The sequence below is a fragment of the Antechinus flavipes genome, chromosome 1 (assembly GCF_016432865.1).
Source record: "Antechinus flavipes isolate AdamAnt ecotype Samford, QLD, Australia chromosome 1, AdamAnt_v2, whole genome shotgun sequence".
Classification (NCBI taxonomy): Eukaryota; Metazoa; Chordata; class Mammalia; order Dasyuromorphia; family Dasyuridae; genus Antechinus; species Antechinus flavipes.
The window spans coordinates 88,119,524-88,144,441 of NC_067398.1; the positions used below are offsets into that span (position 1 = coordinate 88,119,524).

The 24,918-nt window shown below is 32.6% G+C and overlaps 1 long non-coding RNA gene across 2 annotated transcripts in view; it reads left to right on the top strand.

Annotated features, from left to right (window-relative positions):
- Positions 1 to 459: 459 nt before the first annotated feature.
- The window catches only part of LOC127554886 (uncharacterized), a 67,259-nt gene continuing 42,800 nt past the window's right edge, over positions 460 to 24,918 (top strand). For both annotated transcript variants that reach the window (XR_007952097.1, XR_007952096.1), the window contains exon 1: positions 460 to 629. This is a non-coding gene — a long non-coding RNA (uncharacterized LOC127554886). The remainder of the gene's footprint in view (positions 630 to 24,918) is intronic.

A 24,918-nucleotide genomic window follows, 5' to 3' on the forward strand; every position in this document is an offset into this window, starting at 1 on the left:
CTGTTTCTCCTAAGAATTGTGGTGGACATCAAAGTACTTCTCCTTCAGGAAAACATGAATACAATATCATATTTAATCAAAGGCTTATTAAACTGTGATCAACTTTAAAAATGATTGCCATTTTTTTCTTAATTGTAGGTTATTTAGAGATAGAAAATTACCCATGGTAATCATCTTCTCTGTCCTACTAAATTCCTTGGATGATGTTATTTCACAATTCCATGGACTGACCATTATGGTCTATTTCTGTGGTACATGTTATGTGATTCTACGTGTACTTGGCAAAAGAGCTGTATAGCAGGAAATAGCCTGAGCGGGAGGAACATTGTGTGCACTGGAGAAAAACATGAGGGCAGTTGTGAAAGGTTGTTTACCCAGAGATTAATGATCTTGTTATTGAGCAGCCTGTAACTTGGCAGGGCAAAAAACAAGGAAATCTGGGTGTGTGATGATGTAAAGAGATGGTATAAAAGGAGGAATGTAACTGCGTGAGAGAGAACGCCATTAGAGAAGATGTAGAATGCTTAATAAAAGCTTGCTGTGCTTAACAACTTCTGGCGTATAGAGTATACTATGAGGAAGAACCCAGTGGGGGGTGCTGCGCCAGAGACTTCCGAAGACCTGGAATGGTAAGGAATCCAGTTGAGACCCTCTTGGTGAGTAGAGGGAGTTAACAGGTACACAGGATTATTCTCTTCTCATTTTACATAATCCCATGTTTTACTTTCCCACACATATTCATCAACATTTATGTTCATGATCTAGGAATAGGGAATATCAATTAACAAAAAAATTCTAAATATAATTTTCCTGTTATATAACCATTCTTGCTGGTCTCAACATTTTTTAGTTAGTTTATTATTATTTTTGACATGATTTTCTGGTGGCTAAAGGAACACATCAAAATTATATTTAAATAGAAAGGAATGAGAAAATTGTGAAGGCTTCATTCTAAAGCTAAATATTAAATTAAATATTTGATGTTAGGTTTAAAAACCTTAGGGGAGCTAGATCTTAGTTAAAAAAAAAAAATGTTAGCATAGGTGGAAGATTCTTTTCATCCCAGATTTAAAACTCAGGTTTTCCAAATCTATGAACTCAATTACTTTAATATTTTGTTTTATTTTAACTGTGTTTATAGGCAGCTAGGTAATGGTGCTTAGAGCACAGAACTTAAAGTAAAGAAGGTCTGAGTTCAAAGCAAATCATTCAACCTAATCTGCCTCAATTTCCTCATCTCTAAAATGAGGAACCCAGTAACAGGTAATTACAAGGTGCAACTTCTAGGAGAAATACAGTAGTAATTCTGAGGCCCTCAAACGTTAGGAGTGCTTTTGTTATAATAGTCTCTTTGTCAATGATCCTAAAGTCTCCTGACCTTAGGAATACAATAGTATTGCCCTACAAACATTGCTGACTGCCAGATAACAATCTTTTGATCAGTGATAACAGGATTTCTGAGACTAAAGGTGAAGTATATAACAAATTATTCCTTTAAGCCATAAAATAAGCATATCAGTGACATGAGGAACTGGATCTTTCTGTGTTTTCCTATAAATGTATTTTCTTCCTCCTATTTCTTTGCTAATCCTTTTGGAATTTAGACTGCCTCAATTGGCCTTACAATTAAAATAAACTTTGTCTCTTCACTAGGAGATGGGTTTAAGCCTGGAAATTATTTTGAGACATCTCACAATACTGGTCTACAACCCCAACCTTTGGGCATCTCCGTTTAAACTCAATGCTACCACTCAAAATTATTGTAAGAATCTAAAAATCTTAAAGTATTATATACATGTTATCATGATCATGATCACCACCATCATCATAAACAGTGATATTCAAAGTCTGGCTGTGATCTACATTTTGCTAACTTTTAAAAGAATAAGATTTTTAAAAACTGTACTTAGTTCCATCTTGCCTATTACCTCTGGTGCACATTGCATTTATCTGTATTGATAAAGAAGTCCTTAAGATTATTGAAGGAGTCAACATATTCTACATCTGTATCTACTAGCACACTTTATAATTTCTATAAATCATAGCGCTTTTAGAGAACTTTTTTTTAAAGCTTTAGGTTCTACTTGTTACACATATAGATTAGCTGCTATTAAAATTCATATAAGGGGAAATGATAAAATCTATTTGTGAAGAAACACATTCTGATAAATGGTGAGATACAGAATGTTTTGAGTACTAGGGAACTGTCCTGCAAATGAATGGGCTAATAACATCTGTTGAAGAGAAAACCATTAAGTCTGCAAATTACAATGGTCTATCTGTTCATTTGTATGTGACTTTTAGAGCAGAGAAGGTTAGGGTGTGGTGCATATGTTATAAATCTAATAAATATTTTAAGACAATGGGGAAGATTACATAAGGATTATTTGATTCCTATCTAACAGAAAGATATGTTTCTCTTTCTTGCCTGCTCCTTCCCTCCTCCTCTTTTGCCTTTCTGTCTCCCTCTCTCTTTCCCTCTATCTCTCCCTTCCTCCTTTACTTTCTATCTTTTTTCCCCTTCCTATTGTTCACATAAAGTATCATACTCTTTATCTGTAGGTGCTCAGCCCAAATGAATATATATATATTTTTTAATTTTATGTTGAAACCACCCAAGATATCTTGGAGTTTACTGGCTAGATTTCCTTCTTAAGGATCATGCCTCAAACTCAAATTGCTCTGGCTTTCATTGATTGGTTAGTAATAGTTCCCAAACCAAGCCCAATTAGCCCTTATCTGGACCCATCAATTGAATATAAATAGCAATTGTTATTAAACTGGCAGTTTAAGAAATGTTCAATCTGTCTTCTGCTTCTGGTTCTCAAGTCAATTTAGTCTCTGCATAGTAGGGGAGCTTGAGCAAATCAAGGTGATTAGTAAAGATCATTAACTGCCTCAGTTTTACAATTTCTTAGAGGATACTCTCTCAGCACCTATTCTTTGTTCATTTTGTCACATGAATAAATCTTATTAGAGATAGTGGAATTGAATGTATGTGAGTTTCTGACATTACACTTGTGTTTATATAGTTGTCATAAAAGCTAAAAGTTGTGAATGAACCAACAAGTCCATCTTATAAATAAGTTATTCACCTGCCAAGTGAATAACCTTAAATTTTTGTCATAAGATTTGTCAGAGGGACTAGAAAAGTTTAGTATATAGAAGAGAATTTTAGAGGTCACATGTAGATGCCTTAAAAAGACTGTAAAAAGAAACATTAATCTTCTTCTGTTTGGTTCTAAACAGTAGAACTAGGAAGAACAAATGGAAAGTACAAAGAGAAAAATTTAGGTTCTATCTAATAAAAAACTTCCTGTTGAGGTCTTCAGATTAAGACCTGATGACCACTTCTCAATATTGAACTAGAAGATCAGGATACTTTATTTCATGACAAACCTCACAATTAGTGCTTGACTGAAAAAACCCACAAATGATTACCAACAGAAGATATCCTTGAAACTCACCTGAAAAGGTCTGTTTTTGCGCGAGAGTGGAGATGGTTAGATAAGATACAGATTGAGGGCAGGCAACGAGAGCACAGCAGAAAGGGAGAGCAAGGCAGGCAGCTCAGACTGACCAGACCTGAGCAGGGTGGAGTGTGATCTCAGCTATTTCGGGGGGGAAGGGGGGTGTGTGGAGAATTTTACCACAATGTGGCTACTTTTCTCTGGCAGCAAGCCAGTAGATCAGCAGAGAAGCTAAAACACAGGTGGAAAAACTATAACCCTGAAAAGCTAGGGTCTCTCATGACCTCTCAGGCCACACCCACCTCAGAGTCTCAGAGTGCAGACACACCATTGCTATCCTGCTAGTACCTCACTGCTGCCCCCTGAAGTCTGTAGAGGAATCTTGGTAATACCATCCAGCCTCCCCTTCCCCCCCCAAATAAAATTAGCAGATTGCATTTGTTTTTGTTGTTAGTTTTCTTTGATTCTTCTTTGACAAAATGAGCAAAAAAATTAAAGCAAGCTCTAACAATAGAGAGCTTCTATATAGATCTATATAGAGCAGACTGAAACTCTGAGGAGACTAAAAATACACTATCTCCAAGATGAATACCCAAAGGGGGATATGATCTGGTCTTCAACACACAAGACTCTCATAGAAGAAAATAAAAAAAAGTTCTCACAAGAGAGGTAGAAGAAACATGCAAAAAGGAAAGGGAAGCTTGGAAAGAGGGTCTGGTGAAGTTATCCCACTCATTTAAAGATAGAGTGGATAAAGAAATCAAATCCTTGAAAAACAGAATTAGTGAATTGGAAAAGGTAAACAATTCCAAGGAAAACAGAATTAGTGAATTGGAAAAAGAAAATAGCTCTCTAAAAAATAAAATTAGCGAAATGGAAAAAAAAAAATTCCATAGAACAAAACAACTCACTTAAAAACTCATTAGAAGAATTACAATTCTTCTAGAAGAAAACAATTAGAAGAAGAAATTTTTAAAAGGGAGTGAAGAAAATACTTCATTAAAAATCATAATTGAACAAATGGAATTGAATGACTTGAAGACACACCAAGAATCAGTCAAGCAAAACAAAAAAAAAAAAAAAAATGAAATAATGGAAAAAATGTCAAATACATTCTTGGGAAAACAATAGACCTGGAAAATAGATCTAGGAGAGATAATATAATAATTATTGAACTTCCTGAAAAATATGGTGAAAAAAAGAGCCTGGACACTATTTTCCAGGAAATTATCAAAGAGAACTGCCCAGATGTTATAGAAACAGAAGGTAAAATAGATGTTGAAAAAATTCATAGATCACCTACTGAAAGGTTCCCTAAAATCAAAACTCCAAGAAATATTGTGGCTAAATTCCAGAATTATCAGACCAAGGAAAAAATACTACAAGCTGCTAGGAAAAAAAAATTCAAATATAGAGGAGTCACGATAAAGATTATTCAGAATCTAGCAGCATCCATTAAAGGATTGAAGGACCTAGAATCTGATATTCTGAAAGGCACAAATGTAGCCAAAAATAACTTACTCAGCCAAAATGAGCTTATTTTTCCAGGGAAGAATATGGATATTCAATGAAATAGGTGAATTTCATATATTTCTGATGAAAAAACCAGAACTAAACAAAAAAGATTGATCTCCAAATATAGGACTCAAGAGAAACATAAAAAGGTAAAAAACAAACAAACAAACAAACAAAAAAAAAACAAACAAACCTTGGGAACTATATTTCTGTCATAAAGATACATAAAGAACACATGTATAATTTGTTCTAGAAACTAGAGGTGGAAAAGAAATTGTACCAGAAAAAGGGTAAAGTGGGGGTACTGCATCTCATGAAAAAGCAAAGGAAACCTATTATATCTGAAAGAAAGAAGGGAGGGGGATGGACATACTGTGTATCTTACTCTCATCAGAATTGGCTTAAAGAGAAAAATATTAGACATTCGATTTATGGAGAAACTTCTCTCACCTCATTGAAAAGTGGGAGGGGAAAAGTGAAAAGGGAAGGAGTAAGCTAAGCAGAAAGGAATACAGAAATTGTGAGGAAATGGGGTAAAATGGGAGAGTAACTCTAAGATGGGGAGAGGGATCCTGAAAAGGGAGGGTTATGAGAAGCAAGTAGTGCTTGCAAGTTTAATACTGGGGAGGGAGGTAAGGGGAAAGGAAAGGAGAAAAGCATAAGTAGGGGTTAACAAGATGGGAAGTAATACAGAATTAGTCATTTTAACCACAAATGTGAATGGGAGTAAACTCCCCAATAAAGAGGAAGTGGATAGCAGACTGGATTAAAAGCCAGAATCCTACACTATGTTGTTTACAGGAAACACACTTGAAGCAAGATAACACATGCAGAGTAAAGGTAAAAGGCTGGAGCAGAATTTATTATGTTTCAGGGGAAATAAAAAAAAAAAAAAAAAAAAAGCAGGGGTAGTCATCCTGATCTCATATCAAGCAAAAGCAAAAATTGATCTAATTAAAAGAGATATGAAAGGACATTATATCTTGCTAAAAAGTAGCATAGATAATGAAGCAATATCAATATTAAACATATGCACCAAGTGGTGTACCATCTAAATTCTTAAAAGAGAAATTAAAAGAACTGCAAGAAGAAATAGACCGCAAACTATAATTGTATGAGATTGCAACCTTGTACTCTCAGAATTAAATAAATCAAACCACAAAATAAATAAAAAAGAAGTCAAAGAGGTAAATAGAATGCTAGAAAAGTTGGGTATGATAGATCTGTAGAGAAAATTAAATGGAGACAGAGGAGAGTATACTTTCTTCTTAGCAGTTCATGGAACCTATACAAAAATTGACCATATATTAGGAGATTAAAAACCTCAAACTCAAATGCAGTAAGGCAGAAATAGTAAATGGATCCTTTTCAGACTATGAGGCAATGAAAATTAAATTCAATAAAAAAACCAGGGGAAAGTAGACCAAAAATAATTGGAAACTAAATAATCTCATACTAAAGAATGATTGGGTGAAACAACAAATCACAGACATAATTAATAACTTCACCCCCAAAAAATGGCAATAATGAAACATCATACCAAAATGTGTGGGATGCAGGCAAAGGGGTAAAAAAGGGGAAATTTCATGTCCCTAGAGGTCTACTTGCATAAAATGGAGAAAGAGAAGGTCAATGAATTGGGCTTGCAACTCAAAATGCTAGAAAAGGAACAAATTAAACCCCCCAGTCAAATACTAAACTTGAAACTCTAAAAATAACAGGAGAGATTATTAAAATTGAAAATAAAAAAAAAAAAACTATTGAATTAATTAATAAAATTAAGAGTTGGTTCTATGAAAAAAAAAAAACACAACAAAATAGATAAACCCTTAGTAAATATGATAAAAAAAGGAAAGAGGAAAATCAAATCGTTAGTCTAAAAATGAAAAAGAGGAACTCAGCATTAATGAAGAGGAAATTAGAGTAATAATTAGGAGTTACTTTGTCCAATTTTATGCCAATAAATTCAATAACTTAAATGAAATGGAAGAATATCTTCAAAATTATAGCTTGCCCAGATTAACAGAGGAAAAAGCAAATAGGTCAAACAGTCCCATCTTAGAAAAAGAAGTAGAAGAGCTATTAATCAACTAACTAAGAAAAAATCTCCAGGACCAGATGGATTTACATGTGAATTCTACCAAATATTTAAAGAACAATTAATTCCAATGCTATATAAACTATTTGAAAAAATAGGGTTTGAAGGAATCCTATCAAATTCCTTTTATGACACAGACATGGTACTGATACCTAAACCAGGTACGTGGAAAACAGAGAAAGAAAATTATAAACCAATCTCCCTAATGAATATTGATGCTAAAATCTTAAATAAAATATTAGCAAAAAGATTACAGAAAATCATCCCAAGGATAATACACTATGACCAAGTAGGATTTATACCAGGAATGCAGGGCTGGTTCAATAGCAAGAAAACTATTAGCATAATCAACTATATCAATAACCAAATTAACAAAAAAACCATACGATCATCTAAATAGATACAGAAAAAGGATTTGATAAAATCCAACATCCATTCCTATTAAAAACACTTGTGAGTATAGGAATAAATGGACTTTTCCTTAAAATAGTCCAGTGTATATATTTAAAACCATCAGTAAGATCATATGTAATGGGGATAAACTGGAATCATTCCCAGTAAGATTAGGAGTGAGACAAAGTTGTCCACTATCATCATTATTATTCAATATCGTATTAGAAATATTAGTTTTAGCAACAAGAGTTGATAAAGAGATTAAAGGAATTAAGAGTAAGTAATGAGGAAACCAAATTATCATTTTTTGCTGATGATATGATGAGAATCCCAGAGATTCTACTAAAAAGCTATTAGCAATAATCCACACCTTTAGCAAAGTTGCAGGATACAAAATAAACCCACATAAGTCATCAGCAATCTTATATATTATTACCCATCTCCAACAGTTAGAGTTACAAAGAGAAATTCCACTTAAAGAAGCTACCAATAGTATAAAATATTTGGGAATATATCTGCCAAGGGAAAATCAGGAACTATATGAGCAAAACTACAAAACACTTTCCACTCTAATAAAGTCATCTCTAAGCAATTGGAAAAATATTAAACGCTCTTGGATAGGGTGAGCAAATATAATACAGATGACAATACTACCCAAACGAATTTATTTATTTAAAACTATACCAATCAGATTCCCAAAAAACTATTTTAATGACCTAGAAAAATAACAATAAAATTCATATGGAAGAACAAAAGGTCAAGAATTTCAAGGGAATAAAGCAGCAGTTACCAAAACCATTTGGTATAGGCTAAGAAATAGATTAGTTGATCAGTGGAATAATTTAGGTTTACAGAACAAAATAGTCAATAACTGTAGCAATCTAGTATGTGACAAACCCAAAGATCCCAACTTTTGAGATAAGAATTCACTATTTGTCAAAAACTGCTGGGAAAATAGAAATTAGTATGACAGAAACTGGGCATGGACCCACACTTAAAACCATACACCAAGATAAGACCAAAATGGGTCCATGATTTAGGCATAAAGAGTGAGATTATAAATAAATTAGAGGAACATAGGATAGTTTACCTCTCAGACTTTTGGAGGATGAAGAAATTTGTGACCAAAGATGAATTAGAAATCATTATTGGTCCCGAAATAGAAAATTTTGATTATATCAAATTAAAAAGCCTTTGTACAAACAAAACTAATGCAAACAAGATTAAAAGAAAAACAATAAACTGGGAAAACATTTTTTTTTTACAGTTAAAGGTTCTGATAACTGCCTCATTTCCAAAATACATAGAGAATTGACTTTAATTTATAAGAAATTAAGCCATTCTCCAATTGATAAATGGTCAAAGGATATGAACAGATAATTTTCAGATCATGAAATTGAAACTATTTGTACTCATATGAAAGGGTGTTCCAAATCACTATTGATTAGAGAAATGCAAATTAAGACATCTCTGAAATGCCACTACACTGTCAGATTGTCTTAAGATGACAGGAAACAATAATGATGACTGTTGAGGGGATGTGGGAAAACTGGGACACTTATCCATTGTTGGTGGAGTTGTGAAGACATCCAACTATTCTGGAGAACAATTTGGAACTATGCTCAAAAATATCTCAAACTGCGCATACCCTTTGATCCAGCAGTGTTACTACTGGGCTTATATCCCAAAGTTATACTAAAGAAGGGAAAGGGACCTGTATGTGTCAAAATGTTTGTGGCAGCCCTTTTTCTAGTGACTAGAAATTGGAAAATGAATGGATGCCCATCAATTGGAGAGTGGTTGGGTAAATTGTGGTATATGAATGTCATGGAATATCATTGTTCTATGACCAGCAGGATGATTACAGAGTGGCTTGGAGAGATTTACATGAACTGATGCTGAGTGAAATGAGCAGAACCAAGAGATCACTATACACTTCAACAACAATACTATATGTGGATGTATTCTGATGGAAGTGGATATCTTCAACAAAGAGAAGATCTAATTCAGTTCCAATTGATCAATGATGGACAGAATCAGCTACCCCCAGTGAAGGAACACTGGGAAATCATTGTGGACTATTTGCATTTTTGTTTTTCTTCCCAGGTTATTTTTACCTTCTGAATCCAATTCTTGTGCAACAAGAGAACTGTATTGTTATACACACATATATTGTATCTAGTGTATACTATAACATGTTTATCATGTATAAGACTGCCTGCCATCTAGTGGAGGGAGTGAAGGAATGGAAGGGAAAAGTTAGAACAGAAGTGAGTGCAAGGGATAATGTTGTAAAAAAATTACCCATGCATATATTCTGTCAATAAAAAGTTATAATTAAAAAAAATAAAAGAAAGAAAGAAAAAATGAGATGGGCAGGCATTTGAGTAAAAGAACAATGTAAAAAAAATTCAGCCATTCTCAATTTCTCAAAGAATGCTTTTTTGAAGCATAGCATTTGAAACAATAGAATCAAAGGGGAAAAATATATTTCTCAAGCAGGGATTATTTTAGCACTTGAGGTCTCTCCAATAAATTAAAGTACAAGGAAATTAGGCAAAGAAAAGTGATTGTTGGTCACAGAACTCTGTCATACTGTTTTGAAATCAGATTCATATCTAGTATTATTGCTCCATGGATCAAAGCTTGAAGATAAGCATCTCCAATCATATGACTGAAAAAGATAATGATTCAAGGCCAATATATTCTGAGGACCCAGGATTACTAGAGTAAACTTCCCTAAAAAGAAAACAAAACAAAATGACTGATCACAATCACTTCAGGGATTGAAGTCTAAAATCATGAATTTCTGGGTATCTTGCATATCCAGTGTCTAAAGAAAACTGAAGAAACTGATGTAAACTTCAGTGGATTCATCCAGTTCCAATTCCAGACCAGGACTGTGGTTTAAAGCCAGAGCTGTGAAAGATGGCAGAGTAAACTATTACTCAGTGGCAGGGTTTAAGGCCAAAATCCAGCAACTACATTTGTTGAGACAAAGCCCCCTGAAAGGGCCTGAAATTTATATATCTCTTCACTCTGGGGTTTCAATTAGAAAAAAGAACTTGGATCTAGCTATGCTACTCTATAAGACAGGAGTGAACAGATCCCAGCCTTAACAAAAAAGTTCTAATGCAGGAACTGAAATGGAAGACATGAGTCAATGGAAGAAAACTCTTGTCTCAGTGAAGAAATACTATGCCCTAAACACACACACACACACACACACCAAAACCAAAACCAAAACCAAAACCAAAACAAACAAACAAACAAACAAAACATTCTGCAGGAAAAAATAGTTGAAATAATCATAATAGAATCAGGAAAAAAAAAATAGCATAGTCATAAGGATCCAGGGTAGATAAAAGAAATTAAAGATATTTTGAAATAAGAGATAAAAAACAAAATGAGAATATTTAAAAAGAAAGTGAAGATTTTAACTAAGAACATATATAAATTCAACCAAGCACTGATAACTCTGAACAAAGAGCAGGCAAACAAAATGAAAAAAAAAAGTTTTTGCAAGGAAGCTATGGTAGTATATTAAAAATATTGTATACTATGATCATGTCACTATTTTCTACTAGGAATGCAAAGTTGGTTTGATATTAAGAAAAATCTGAACATAGTAGAACATATTAATTGTTATGAGTTCAAATGTTGGAATTCCTGTTCTTCTCAAGGCAAAGCCGGTTTAGAGGCTTGGAGCCCTTCGGATGTCTCCAAATCCAAAGGTTCTGTCCTTCAGCCTCTGCCTCTGCTTTCTTCTGCCTCCAACCAAGACAGAGATGGAAGGTCTCTCTTATCTCCTTCTGGGGAGCCCAGCCATCAACTTGCCGCGGAGAGAGGACTTCTGGCGTAGATCTACTGAAATCCGTCAAAGTGTTCTCTGCACCAGAGTCGCTCCTCTCGAGTCCAGCGCAATCAGCCAGCCAAGAGGAAAAAAATGTATTCTGCCATAGATCCCTCATCTCTGGCCTTTTATCTGCCTCTTCTGAGAGAATGGGATTATGGGTTTTCTCCCATAGTGCTTTCTGGCCCAATGAGCTTTTTAAGGGAGGTGTGGACTCCCTTGAAGTTAGAAAGTGTACTTTGTGAAGCTAGCATACTTGTGGACTCCAATGAGTAAAGGTGGGAACACAAGCCTTGTATTGATTAGTTCTACTTAGTACCTTGTTTCAGGTTCTGGCCAAAACATCTTCTTGTAAGATTAGATAAACTCTAATTAGTTAGCAGTTAGTAAGGATTCCAACAATTAATAACAAAAATGATATGGATATATCACTAGAAATGGTAGAAAACTGTTGATAAAATATAGGTAGGAAATTATTAAATTTCAAATTAAATTAATGTTATTAAATTTCAAAACCACAGTGATGAGGTGTGGGAATAGGAGTGAGATCCCCACTGCTCAGAGACAACAATCCAATGCTAAAGAATTTATAAACCCAAAATCTGTGGCAAAAAAGGATGTTTTATTGTTCACCTAGAAGGAGGCTGTCTTAGTGGGTAAAATTTTTAATTAGGAATTTGCCAAAGGTGTGTTAACAGACCCCTGGTTATATGGGCAAATGGTGTCCTGGGGCTGATTGCTGTCTGGGATAATCAATAAAGGACCATGAGTCAGAGATCTCCAATTGAATAAAATCACTTAACTGGGAGTTTGAAGGTTTTTCCCCAGTAATTATCTTAATTATTTATATTAATTAATTTTAATTAATTATATCTGATTATATTAATTAATAATTATTGCTGCCCTCATACAATCCCCTCTCGACTTCATAGGAGCAACAATACTAATAATCGCCCATGGGCTTACCTCTTTAATACTATTCTCTCTAGCCAGCACTAACTACAAACGCATCCACAGTCGAACCTTAATTCTAACTCGAGGTCTCCAAACAATCCTTCCACTCATATGTGCCTGATGATTACTAGCAAGCCTTGCCAACCTAGCACAACCTCCTTCCATTAACCTTTTAGGAGAGCTTATAGTTATTATAGTCTGGGAATTTTCTGAAGGGGATCCAGGCCACCTCCAAAAGATCTCAGTTTCAATGGAGGGTGATTTGACCAAGATCTCCGATTGAATGAAGCCACTTTACTTGGGAAGGGTTTGTCTGATAAGGTATGCTTTTCCCAAGGTTTGGGAATATCTGCCTCTCCCTTCCCCCCCCCCCCAAGGTTACATCATTTTTCCCAAAAAAGATCTCAGTTTACATCAACAGGAATATACAAATCTTTCTGATGTAAGCATATGTGTCTAAAATAAAGAGCTAACAGTTAAGTCCAAGATAGCTCCCTGGAGGCCTCAGGATCAGCCAGAGTCAGGATAAGTAAAAGTCCTTGATCTTTAGGGGGAGAAGTTAAAGAAGCAGACAAACTTCCAAGAGTTTTGCCAAAGATCTCTCCTCAATTCTGGAGTCCAGAATCGCCACCTTTCTCCTCCTTGTCCTGCCACCAAGTGAGGTCTGGCCTGTCTCACTCCATCCTCTAATCCTTGACTATGATTATCTATATACACCAAACATTGAGTAAGCACCAAACAGTGAGAAGAGCCATTTTTAAAAACATATGCTAATAGAGTCATTGTCTTATATCAAATAGGTAATTAGCCTTAACTGTTCGGTTGTCTGTTTCATAGTTTCAACCTTTTCATAGTTTCAGTCCTTTACAGCTAACACTTTTTATAAAGGAAAAACAAAAAACTAAAAACAAAACAAACAAAAACAAAACTAGACGTCTTTTCCAAAAGATTAGATGTAAACAATGTCTGTTTCCATTACCAGTACTAAAAATGGTAGGCCCTGCAATAAAACAACTAAAGCAATAGAAAGAATAAGAAAAAAAAGAAAAAAAATACTATTTGCATATGATTTATATAGAGGACTCAAGATTTCCTAAAAATAATTTAAAAATAATAAAATATCCTAAAATAAAAAAAAAAAAATCCTAAAAATAAATAAATAAACTCACACAGTCATAAACTTTTACATACATGTGTGTATACTCTACACATACACAAAGTCACACACCAACAGTCAAAAAAAAAAAAAAAGAAATTCCTTTCAAAATATCTAAAAATGCACAAAATATATGCAAACATTCCAATAAAGACACACTCAGAATTTATATGAATGCAACTAAAAAGTATTTTTCACAGAAATAAAGGAAAATACATAATTTGAGTTATATCATATATATAGAGAGAGCCATCCTAATATAATTAAAATGATTGTTGCTTTACTAATCAAATTAATACTAGGTTATTTTATAGAAATATACAAAATAATGCAAAAAATTTCCAGTAACAAAAGGTCAAGAATCTTATAGGAAATAATGAAAACAATAGTGAGAATAAAAGGGGCCTATCTATACTATATCTTAAATTACATTATAACAAATTAATAAAAATTATAAATATTATAAATATAATCATCAATGCTACTTTCTAGTGTTAAAAAATAGAAAGTTGGTCAATGGAACAATTGAGGTATATAATATTCTCAACAAGGAAATATAAAAGCATTGTCCTTGATCAACACAAGGATAACTATTCCTGAGATATGGACTCACCATTTAATAACAACAGCTACAACAAAAATTCTCAAAAACTGGAAGTCACTCAAAAACTGGAACCCTACACGGTAGGCGCTATTGTTTTCCTCATTTGAAAATTGAAGAAACTAGTCAAGAGATTTGGAAAGAGTCATATAGTTAGTAAATGTCTGAGGCCAGATTTGATTCCATACTAGTACTCTTTTCTCTATGCCATCTAGTTGCTTCAAAAGGAAAAAAAAACAAACAATGAAATATTTTAAAAACCCATGAAAAAGAAATTATGCAGTGACATATAAGCATGGTTATTTTGTTATTAATATGTTAGATTCAACATATGTTTAAATAATTCTTCATAAGACATTATGACAAATTGTTAATTTTTTTTTGTTTTTGTATATTCAATTATATTAGTATTTTTTAATTTCATTAAAAGAAAATATAATATAAAGAAATGAAAATTTAGGCTGAAGATGGATGGCAAAGAGATTCAAATGCTAAATTGACCAAGTTTTTTATTTTATGGTTTAGGCATAAATTTACTTGAGGAAACAGGAAATAAACTTGGCAAAATTATATAATTATGCAAGATAACCTTTGTTAGGCATAACACAGTTATTTGTATTTAAATTGTAGTGTTTCCTTTTGAATTCCTAATGTACCTTGACTTCTGTTAGCAGTGTAGGACAAAATCAAGCCACAGATTTTTATAAGTCATCTTGGCAGTAATATCGATAATAGTGGGCATTTATATGCGACTTTAAGATCCATGAAACAATTTGCCCTCCTTCTATCATTTGTGCCTTATAACATTGTTATTGAGGTAGATTCTGCAATTATTTTTAAGCTAAGTCAACATATATTTATTAAGCACTTACTATTTATTTTAATATTCATTTTACATGTGAGGAAAGTTTCACTAAAAAAAGTTAAACAAAACTGTAAAACCACTAAGCATCAAAGGCATTAAAGGCTTCAAAGAAGCCAGATTTCTTCTAAGTTGGAATTCAACTTTCCACAGGTTCTTTCCTAAGTTACAAGTGATAAATTGCTTAACTAACTAAATTATTCCTATCTTTTCAGTAACAGAACATAGGCAATGCAGCATTTATTTCCAAGTAATTTTATTTTCTTAAAAACAAGCAAACAAACAAACAACAACAAAAAAAAAAAAAAAAAAAAAAAAAAAAACAAGAGGTCTTCACTTTCATTAGTACTAAACATACCCATAAAGTTGAAGAATAATATGCAACCTGAAATTTAGCTATCACAAATTTCTTATTCTACATGTGTGACATTTTGTAGAGGGAATTTTGATTGAAGATCCTGAAGGCAAGGACCATATTTTTATTTATAAATCAAGGAATATAAGGTCCATTCTATCAAGATAAAAATATTAATAAATAATTTATGACTAAAAGGCAAAGTATATGTAAAATATATCCAAAACTAATTCAATAGAAACATTTCTGTACACTGGAGGAAAAGGCAAATATATATATATGTGTGTGTGTGTGTGTGTGTGTGTGTGTGTGTGTATATAACACATCCAAATTGGTTTTTACTGGTTTTCATTTTTCATCAGGCACAATGTCATCATCAACATAACTCCATGTCAGTAGCAGTTTTTTAATGATAGACTGAATAACTTTTAAAGTGGCAGCAGTAAATCATAATTATTTTGGCTCCATATTCATCATTGTCATTTTTTTATTGAGGAGGAAAGAAAGACTTTCTATACCTTTCACAACCTTGACTCAAGAAGACTGTTAAAGGGGAAGGGAAGTGGTAATCAAAATCCAAGTAATAATGTACAGTTTAGTATATTCAGAACCTTTAGGCACAAAGTAAATAATGTTGAGATGACTATACAGATCTCTTATCATATTTTTCTTCTAAAAGGCAATTATACAGAAAAATCTAACTTCTTCCATTCATATTTACCATAAGATTATACAGTACCCATAGGAAAAAATAAAGTCAATAAAAATTGAATTCCAAGCCACAAAGCATAAACTTGTGTTATCTTTCAAGTATCTAATAATCTAGCAGTGGGTGAAGTTTAACACCAGCATGCCAGTGATAAATGTTTATTGCTGGGAGAGCAAGAAATAAGTCTCAGAGAGAAAAAAAAAAATCACAAAGACACTTTGAAAGCACTGCCTAGTTCTGCTTTTTTAAATAACCAACAATAAAATACACAGAGGTATAGCATAACTCTTTGTCATAAGATTTCTTCGCCCCTCCCCACCTTTCTTTCTTCAATTAGGAAGAACCTAAAACATCCTTGGTTTTAAGCTGTAAAATTTAATGAGTTTGAAGGCTCGGTAATAGATTTGTTTTGTTGATTCTCTGTTCGGCTTTCTTTACTTAAGTATGTGTTAAAAAGAAAACTGAAATTTTCTGCATGTCAGCATTTTTTTTTTTTTTGTCACTTACTTTATAGGCCCACATTGCATAAATTTAACATAAACTTTAACTTAACAAGTGACTAAAATTTTGGGGTAATTTATTTTAATAATAATATTGTAAAATATACCTTTAACCTTCCCTAATAAGATCAAAGATGAAGGAAGGATGTGTATTATTATTATTATTCAATATTATATTAGAAATGCTAACTATAACAAAAAGATAAAAAAATTTTAGGAAAAAATAGGCAACAAAGTAGGATTTTATCCTACTCTTTGCAGATGATATGATGGTATACTTAGATAATCCACTAAAATTAGATGAAACAATAATTTCAGCAAAGTTGCAGGATATGAAATGAAGATACATAACTTATTTGCATTACTACATTTTACTAACAAAACTCTGCAGGAAAAAATAGAAAGGAAAATTCCATTAAAAATAAATGTACACAGAATAAAATACTTCTGCCTCTACCTACTGAGACATGCACAAGATCTATAGGTACACAATTACAAAGAAATTTTCACATCTAAATAACTGGAGAAATATTTATTGCTCATGGGTAGGCTGGGTCAATATAATTAAAATGACAAAACTATCTAGATAAATTTATTCTTTTTTTGTTTCTGTTACATACCAAGCTACCAAATAATTGTCTTAAAGAACTAGAATAAAAGAGTAACAAAATCAATCTGGAAGAACAAAAGCTTAAGAATATCAAGCAAATCAATAATAAAACAGGTGAAGGGAAGTTCCCTACCAGTAACATCTCAAAGTATATTCCAAAGCAGTAATCATTAAAACAGTCTAATACTAGATAACAAAAGGAGTGGTGGATCAGTAGATCAGTAGAATAGATAATATAAAATTTATTTCTGATTATAGTAATCTATAGTTTACTAAACACAAAGATACTTTCTTTTGGGGGTAAATACTCACAATTTGATAAAAACTGATCAGGAAACAAAAAGCAGGTTGGTAGAATAGAAACATAGACCTGCATCTTAAACTATATACAGACAAAAACTTTAATGATTTAAACATAAAGCAAAATTAACATAAGCAAATTATGGAAGCACAGAAAAAAATAACTGTCAGATCTAGGGAAAAAAGGAGTTTATGAACAAACAAGAGAGAGAGAGAGAACCATAGGAGGTAAAAACGGAAAATTTTGATTGTTTTTTTTTTTTTTCCTTTAAATCACACACCAGTGGATTCAAATTGAGAAACAAAACAAAACAAAGAATTTTTTTGGGGGGGCAGCAAGTTTCTCTGATAAAAGCCTTATTTCTCAAATACTTAGGGAACTAAGCCAAATTCATTTTTTCAAAAAAAGAATCATTCTCCAAAAATATGAATAGGTAGTTTTCAGAAGAAGAAATTAAAATTATCAATAATACTAAAATTCAAATAGAATTATCAATAATCATATTAAAATACTCTAACTATTCAAGAACTGCAGAATTTTAAAACTGAATTCTAAAATTCCATAAATCTCTAAATTTGGCTAACTTGACAGGAAAAAAAATAAAATGACAGAAGATATGTGATAAAATAAGTATCCCTAATTTGGTAGAATTGTAAACTGATCCAACTATTCTTTTTTGTTGTTGTTGTTTTGAATGCAATTAACTTTTTTGGATCTGTATGTATAGGGATGTAAACAGTTTGTTCTAATTAAAAACAACAACAACAAAACATGTGTTTCTTTTTTTCCTTTCCTGGTTATCTTTTATGCTTCTCTTGAGTTTCATATTTGAATATCAAATTTTCTGTTTATCTCTGGTCTTTTCATCAGAAAAGTTTGAAAGTCCCCTATTTTATTTAATATCTGTGTTTTCCCCTGAAAGATAATACTCAGTTTTCTTGGGTAGTTGATTCTTGGTTATAATAAAAGCTCATTTGCTTTCCTAAATATCATATTGCAAACCTTCTAATTCTTTACTGTAGAAATTCTATATCTTGTGAAATTCTGAGTGTGGCTTCCCCATAATTGAATAATTTAATTTTGGCAGTTTAGAATGTTTTTTCTTTGTCCTGATAATTTTGGAATTTGGTTGTAATATTCCTTGGAGCTTTCATTTTGATATTTCTTTCAGGAAGTGAATCCTGGACTCCTTCAATGAATATTTTATCATTTGATTCTAAGATACCAGAGCAGTCTTACTTAACAATTTCTTGAAAAATGTACTTAAAAAAAAAATCAGGGCTTTCAGGTGGTACAATAATTCTCAAATGCTCTTACTTAGATCTATTTTTGCAGGACAAATTTTTTTTCAATGAAGTATTTTACATTTTCTCCTATATTTTTATTCTTCTGATTTAATGGATTGATTTTTGATCTCTATACAATGATTAGTTTCCTTTGCCCTGTCCTAATTTTTAAGGAAGTATTTTGCTTAACTATATTTTGTAACTCCTTTTCTACTTGAAAATTCTACTTTGAAAGTAGTTGTTTTGTTCAGTGGAATTTTGCCATATTTCATCAATTCTATTTTTTTAAAGAGTGTTTTCTTGATAATCCAAGAAAATTGTCCTGGAGACTTCCAAGAGTAGAGTCAAGATGGCAGAATAAGGTCAGGAAGATGTTTGAGGTCTTGTTTTCCTTAAAAATCACATGAAAACAAACTTCTGGACAGAATCTGATGGAATGAAACCACTCACTAGATCAAGAAAGATTGAAAAAACTTCAAGAAAGCTGTCTCACTGGGGTGAAAAGGGTGTTCATGCCAGATCAGATAGACTCTGAGAAAGCTGTAAGAAGGCCTTGATCACAAAAAATCAGCAACTAATACCTTCAGTCCTGGCTCAGTAGAGGACTGTATCAGTGGGACAGCTTCTAGTCCCAGCTAAGAAGGCAAACTGGGAAACCAGGCTGTTCTCTAAGCAGACCAGACAAAACTATTCCCTGCAAATATAAGGAGTTCCTGTGCTAGAAGCCAAGGCTTAGAACTACACAGGAAGCTTAGGACAGCATTCCTTTTACTCCAGGAGCAGAGCTTAACAATAAAAGTTTAAAAAAAGAGAGAGAAAATACCAAAAGAAAAGGAAAGAAAATCAGCAAGAAACAGAAAAGAACCTTGATCATAAAAAAACTGTTACCGTTACAAGGCAGAAAAAAACACAAACTCAGATGAGGACAAAATGTCCACAGAAGAAATCTCCAAGAGTGATATGAATTTGTCTGAAACCCAAAGAGGCTTCTAGGAAAAGCTCATAAAATACTTCAAAAGGCAAATAAGAAAAGTAGAAGAAAAATGAGAACAGAAATGAGAGGTATGCAGGAGAGAGTCAACAGCTTGGAAAAGGAAGGAAAACATGTCTGAAGAAAACAATCCTTAATTTTTCCAAGTGGAAAAAGAGATATAAAAGATAATTGAAGAAAATCACACATTTAAAACTAAAATAAGGTAAATGGAAACTAATGACTGTGAGATAGCAAGAATCAGTCAAACAGATTTTTAAAAATGGAAGAAAATGTGAAACAACTCATTGCCAAAACAGCTAACATGGAAAATAGATCCAGAAGAGACAATTTAAAAATTATTAGCTTACCTAAAAACTATGACCAAAAACAAAACAAAACAAAAAAAAACCTGGATATTATTCCACAAGATATCATTACAGAAAACTGCCCCAATATTCTAGAAACTGAGGAAGAAATACTCATTGAAAGAATGCAGTGATCACCTCTGGAAAGAGATTCCACAAGAAACAAAAAACAAAAAACATTGTTGCAAAACTCCAAAGTTACGATCACAAGGAAAAAATACTGTAAGTTGCCAGACAAAAACAATTCAAATATCAAGGAGCAATATTCAGGATTATCCAGGACCTGTCAGTTTCTACAACAAAGGATCAGAGGACCTGGAATATCATATTCCAAAAGGCAAAGAATCAAGGGTAACACCAAGAAATAATTACCCAGGAAGACTCAATATTGTCTTTCAGGGGAGAGGATAGAGCTTCAATGAGATAAGAGACTTTTAATCACTTCTATTGAAAAAAAAAAAAAAAACAGAATTAAATAGAAAATTTAATCAACAGACAAAGGACTCAAGAGAAACATAGAAAGGTAAATGGGGCAAATATCTATTATTTTCTGGTTAAACTGTTTGCATTCATAGATGGGAAAATGATGTCTGTGTCTCTTGATAATTGTATCAGGCCCTGGGACAGATGGGGGGGGGGGGATCATATGGACTGAGGGTATAGTTCTGAATGATGTGATGTGATGACATTGAAACAAAAGACTTTAAGGGTGAAAACAGATCTGTACTGTTCCTGAAAAGAGGAAAGGGGAGCTATAATAGGACAATTTGTTTAATTGAAAAGATACAAAAAAACCTAATACAACTGAGGGAAAGAAGGGAGGAGGATGAGCATTGTCTGAAGCTTGATAGCATCAGTTTTGGCTATAAGAGGGAATAATTTAATGAATCAGTTGGTTATAGAAATCTAGCTAACATTATAAAGAAGAGGAGAAAAGAAAAGAACAAACAGAATAGAAAGGAGGGTAGAAACACTAGAGAAAAAGATAAGAGAAGGGGGAAGGGGTGATAGAAGATAAAGTAGTGTGTGGAATGGATTGATTCCACTTCTAAGTGGAATTAACTTCTAAGAAAAGGGGGAGGATGATAGGAGATAAGGCAGTGGGTGGGAGATAAAACTAAGGACAAAATGGAACCAGAGAACAAGTATATATTTGTATCAGGGAGAAAATAGGATTGAAGGAAATAAAGAGCTGGTAATCAAAACTATGAATATAAATGGGATGAACTCTCCAATAAAAGGGAAAGTAATAGTAGAGTGGATTAAAAAACAATCCTAATAAAGTGTTATTTAAAAGAAACACACCTGACACAGAGAGATACATACAGAGTAAAGGTAAAAGGTTGTAAAAAGTTTATTGTGCTTTAGCTTAAGTCAAAAAAGCAGGAGTATAAATTCTGATCTCAGATAAAGCAAAAGTAAAAATAGATCTTATTAAAAGAGATAAGTAAGGAAAGTACATCTTGCTAAAGGGTATTATAAATAATATAGTAGTAACAATACTAAATGTATATGCCCCTAGTGGCAGAGCAGGCAAATTCCTAGATAAAATTTTAAGCCAGGTAAAGGAAGAAATAGATAATAAAACTATTTTAGTGAGGCCTTCAATCTTTTCCTCTCAGAATCTCAGCACAAAATAAACAAAAAAGAAACTAGGGAATTCAATAGGATACTAGAAAACTAGAAGATAGACTTCTGGAAAAAAACTGAATAGTGACCAAAAGGAATACACCTTTTTCTTGGCAGTACATGGCACCTACACACACACACACACACACACACACACACACACACAAAACAAAACAAAACAAACAAAAAAAAAAAAACTGACAATATATTAGGACATGAAAACCTCATAATCAAATGGGAAAAGGCAGAAATAGTAAATACTTCCTTTTCAGATTACAATGCAATAAAAATTATATTCAGTAAATGGCCCAGCGAAGATAGACTAAAAACCAATTGGAAATTAAATAATTCTAATTCTAAGGAATGAGTGGGTCAAACAACAAATCACAGAAACAATCTATAATTTCATCCCAGAGTATTGTGCCACAATTCCCTTTTAATGACTGACTCAGTTTCCCTAATTGTCCTATTCAGTTATTCTGCCTCAGGGTATAAGCATTCCCTCTTAATGTTAGGATAGAGGTCTTGTATCTTAGACCTTAGGCTATAATTATTCCCTCTTAATGTTTGATGGGATAAAGATCTTTATCCATTTTAGACATCATTAGAATATTGGTGTCTCACCAATGATAGTACCTCACATTATGTCATCCCAGGTGTCTCTCCCCATTAGGTCATCCCCATCCAGGTACTTCCCCCATTATGTCATTGCTCTTGTTACCCTATAAAAGAATCCTCTATCTGGCATTCACTGCTGGATTCTTTGAGACTATTGTCTCATTAAGCCCTGGGACCAAACATGGATCTATTTGGTCCCAGTAAATCTCTCCATTAAATAAATTACTAAATACTCTCTCATCTCTATCTTGCTCAGTTTCTCCAGCATTACAAAGAATGACAATAATGAGACAACATACCAAACTCTACGGAATGCAACCAAAGCAGTTCATAGGGGAAAATGTATGTCTTGAAATAGATACATAAATAAAATATATAGAGAGGAGATCAATGAATTAGGCATGCAATTAAAAAGAACAATTAAACCCACAATTAAATACCAAATTAGAAATTCTGAAACTCAAAAGAGATAATTACTCAAAAGAGAAATTAATTATTTAAAATTAATCAAATTAAAACTAAGAAAACTGTTGAACCAATGAATAAAATGAAGAGTTGATTTTATGAAAAAAAATCAACAAAATAGGTCAACCTTTGATTAATTTGATTAGAAAAAGGAAAGAAAAGAACCAAATCACCAGCATTAAACATGTAAAGGGTCAACTTATCACCAATGAAAAAGAAATTAAAGCAATAATTAGGAGTTATTTTCCCTAACTATATGGCAGCAAATCTGACAACCTAACCAAAATCAATTAATATTCACAAAAAATTAAATTTCCCAGGTTAACAGAAGAGGGAAAAATTACTTAAATAGTCCCATTTTAGAAAAAAGAAATTGAACAAATCATTAATTAAATCCCTAAGAAAAAAATGCAAGCACAAGTGAATTCTACCAAACATGTAAAAAACAATTAATGCCAATATTAAGTAAACTATTTGGAAAAATAGGTAAAGAAGGTGTATATCCAAATCCCTTCTAACAAGAAAGAACAAAAACACAGAAAGAAAATTACAGACCATTCTCCTTAATAAATATTGATGCAAAAATTTTAAATACATTTTTTTCAAAGAGATTACAGAAACTTATCAGCAGGATATACACTAGGACCAAGTGGATTCATACCAGGAATACAAGATTGGTTCAATATCAGAAATGCTATTACCATAATCGATCTTATCAATAACAAAATCTACAGAAATCATATGATAATCTCAATAGATGCAGGAAAAGTCTTTTTACAAAATACAACACGAATTCCTATTGAAAACACTAGAAAGCATAGGGATAAAAGGAGCTTTCCTTAAAATATTAAGTAATATCTATTTCAAACATACAAAACAAGCATTATTTGTAATGGAGAGAAGCTGGATGCATTCCCAATAATATCAAGGATAACACAAGGATGCCCATTATCATCACTCTTATTCAATATTTGTACTAGAAATATTGGCTTTAGCAATCAGAAAAGAATAAGAATTAAAGAATTAGAATATGCAATGAGGAAATAAAACTATTACTCTTTCCAGATGATATGATACTAAGAAAATCCTAGAAAATCATCCAAAAATCTACTGGAAACAATTCACAGCTTTAGCAAAGTTGAAGGATATAAAATAAACCCACAAAAACCATTAGCATTTCCATATATTACTGATAAAGCCCATCAGCAAAAGATAAAAAGAACAATTCTGTTTACAAATAATATAGACTTGGGGCAGCTAGGTGGCACAGGAGATAGAGCACCAGCCCTGAAGTCAGAAGAACCTGAGTTCAAATCTAGTCTCAGGCACTTAACACTTTCTAATTATAATAATATTAATAATAAGGTAGACAAAATAAAATATTTGGTATCTACCTACCAAGACAAACCCAAGAACTATATGAACACAATTACAAAACACTTCTTGACACAAATAAAATCAGATCTAAACAACTAGAAAAATGTCAATTGTTAATGGCTAGGCCAAGCTCAAATAATAAAAATGACAATTCTGCCTAAATTGGTTGACTTGTACAGTGCCATACCAATCCTACTCTCCAAACATCATTTCATAGAAACAGTACCAAACCTAAAATTCTATTATAAAGCAGCAGTCATCAAAGTCATTTGATACTGGCTAAGAAACAGAGTGGAGGATCAATGGAATAGATCCATGACACATGACACAATAAGTACGGCCTATAGCAGTCTATTATTTTATCAATCCCTAAATTTCAACTTCTGGAATAAGAACTCACTATTTGACAAAAATTGCTAAGAAAACTAGAGCATGATATGTCAGAAATTCAGTACAGACCTACATTTCACAACCCATACCAAAATAACATCAAAATGGATATATGATTTGCATATAAAGGATGATACAATAATCAAATTGGGAGAACAAGGGATAATTTATCTATGAAATCTTTGGAGAAAGGGGTAATTTATGATCAAAGAAGAACTAGACAATATTATAAAAGGCAAAATGGAAAACTTTGATTACATTAAATTAAAAAGATTTTATACAAACAACACCACAAGAAATAGGATTAAAAGGGAAATTAAAAACTGACCAAAAAATCATTATAGCCAGCATTTCTGATAAAGGTCTCATTTCAAAACTAAATTAAAAAAGGTTTCAAATTTATAAGAATACAAATCATTACCCAATTGATAAATTTTC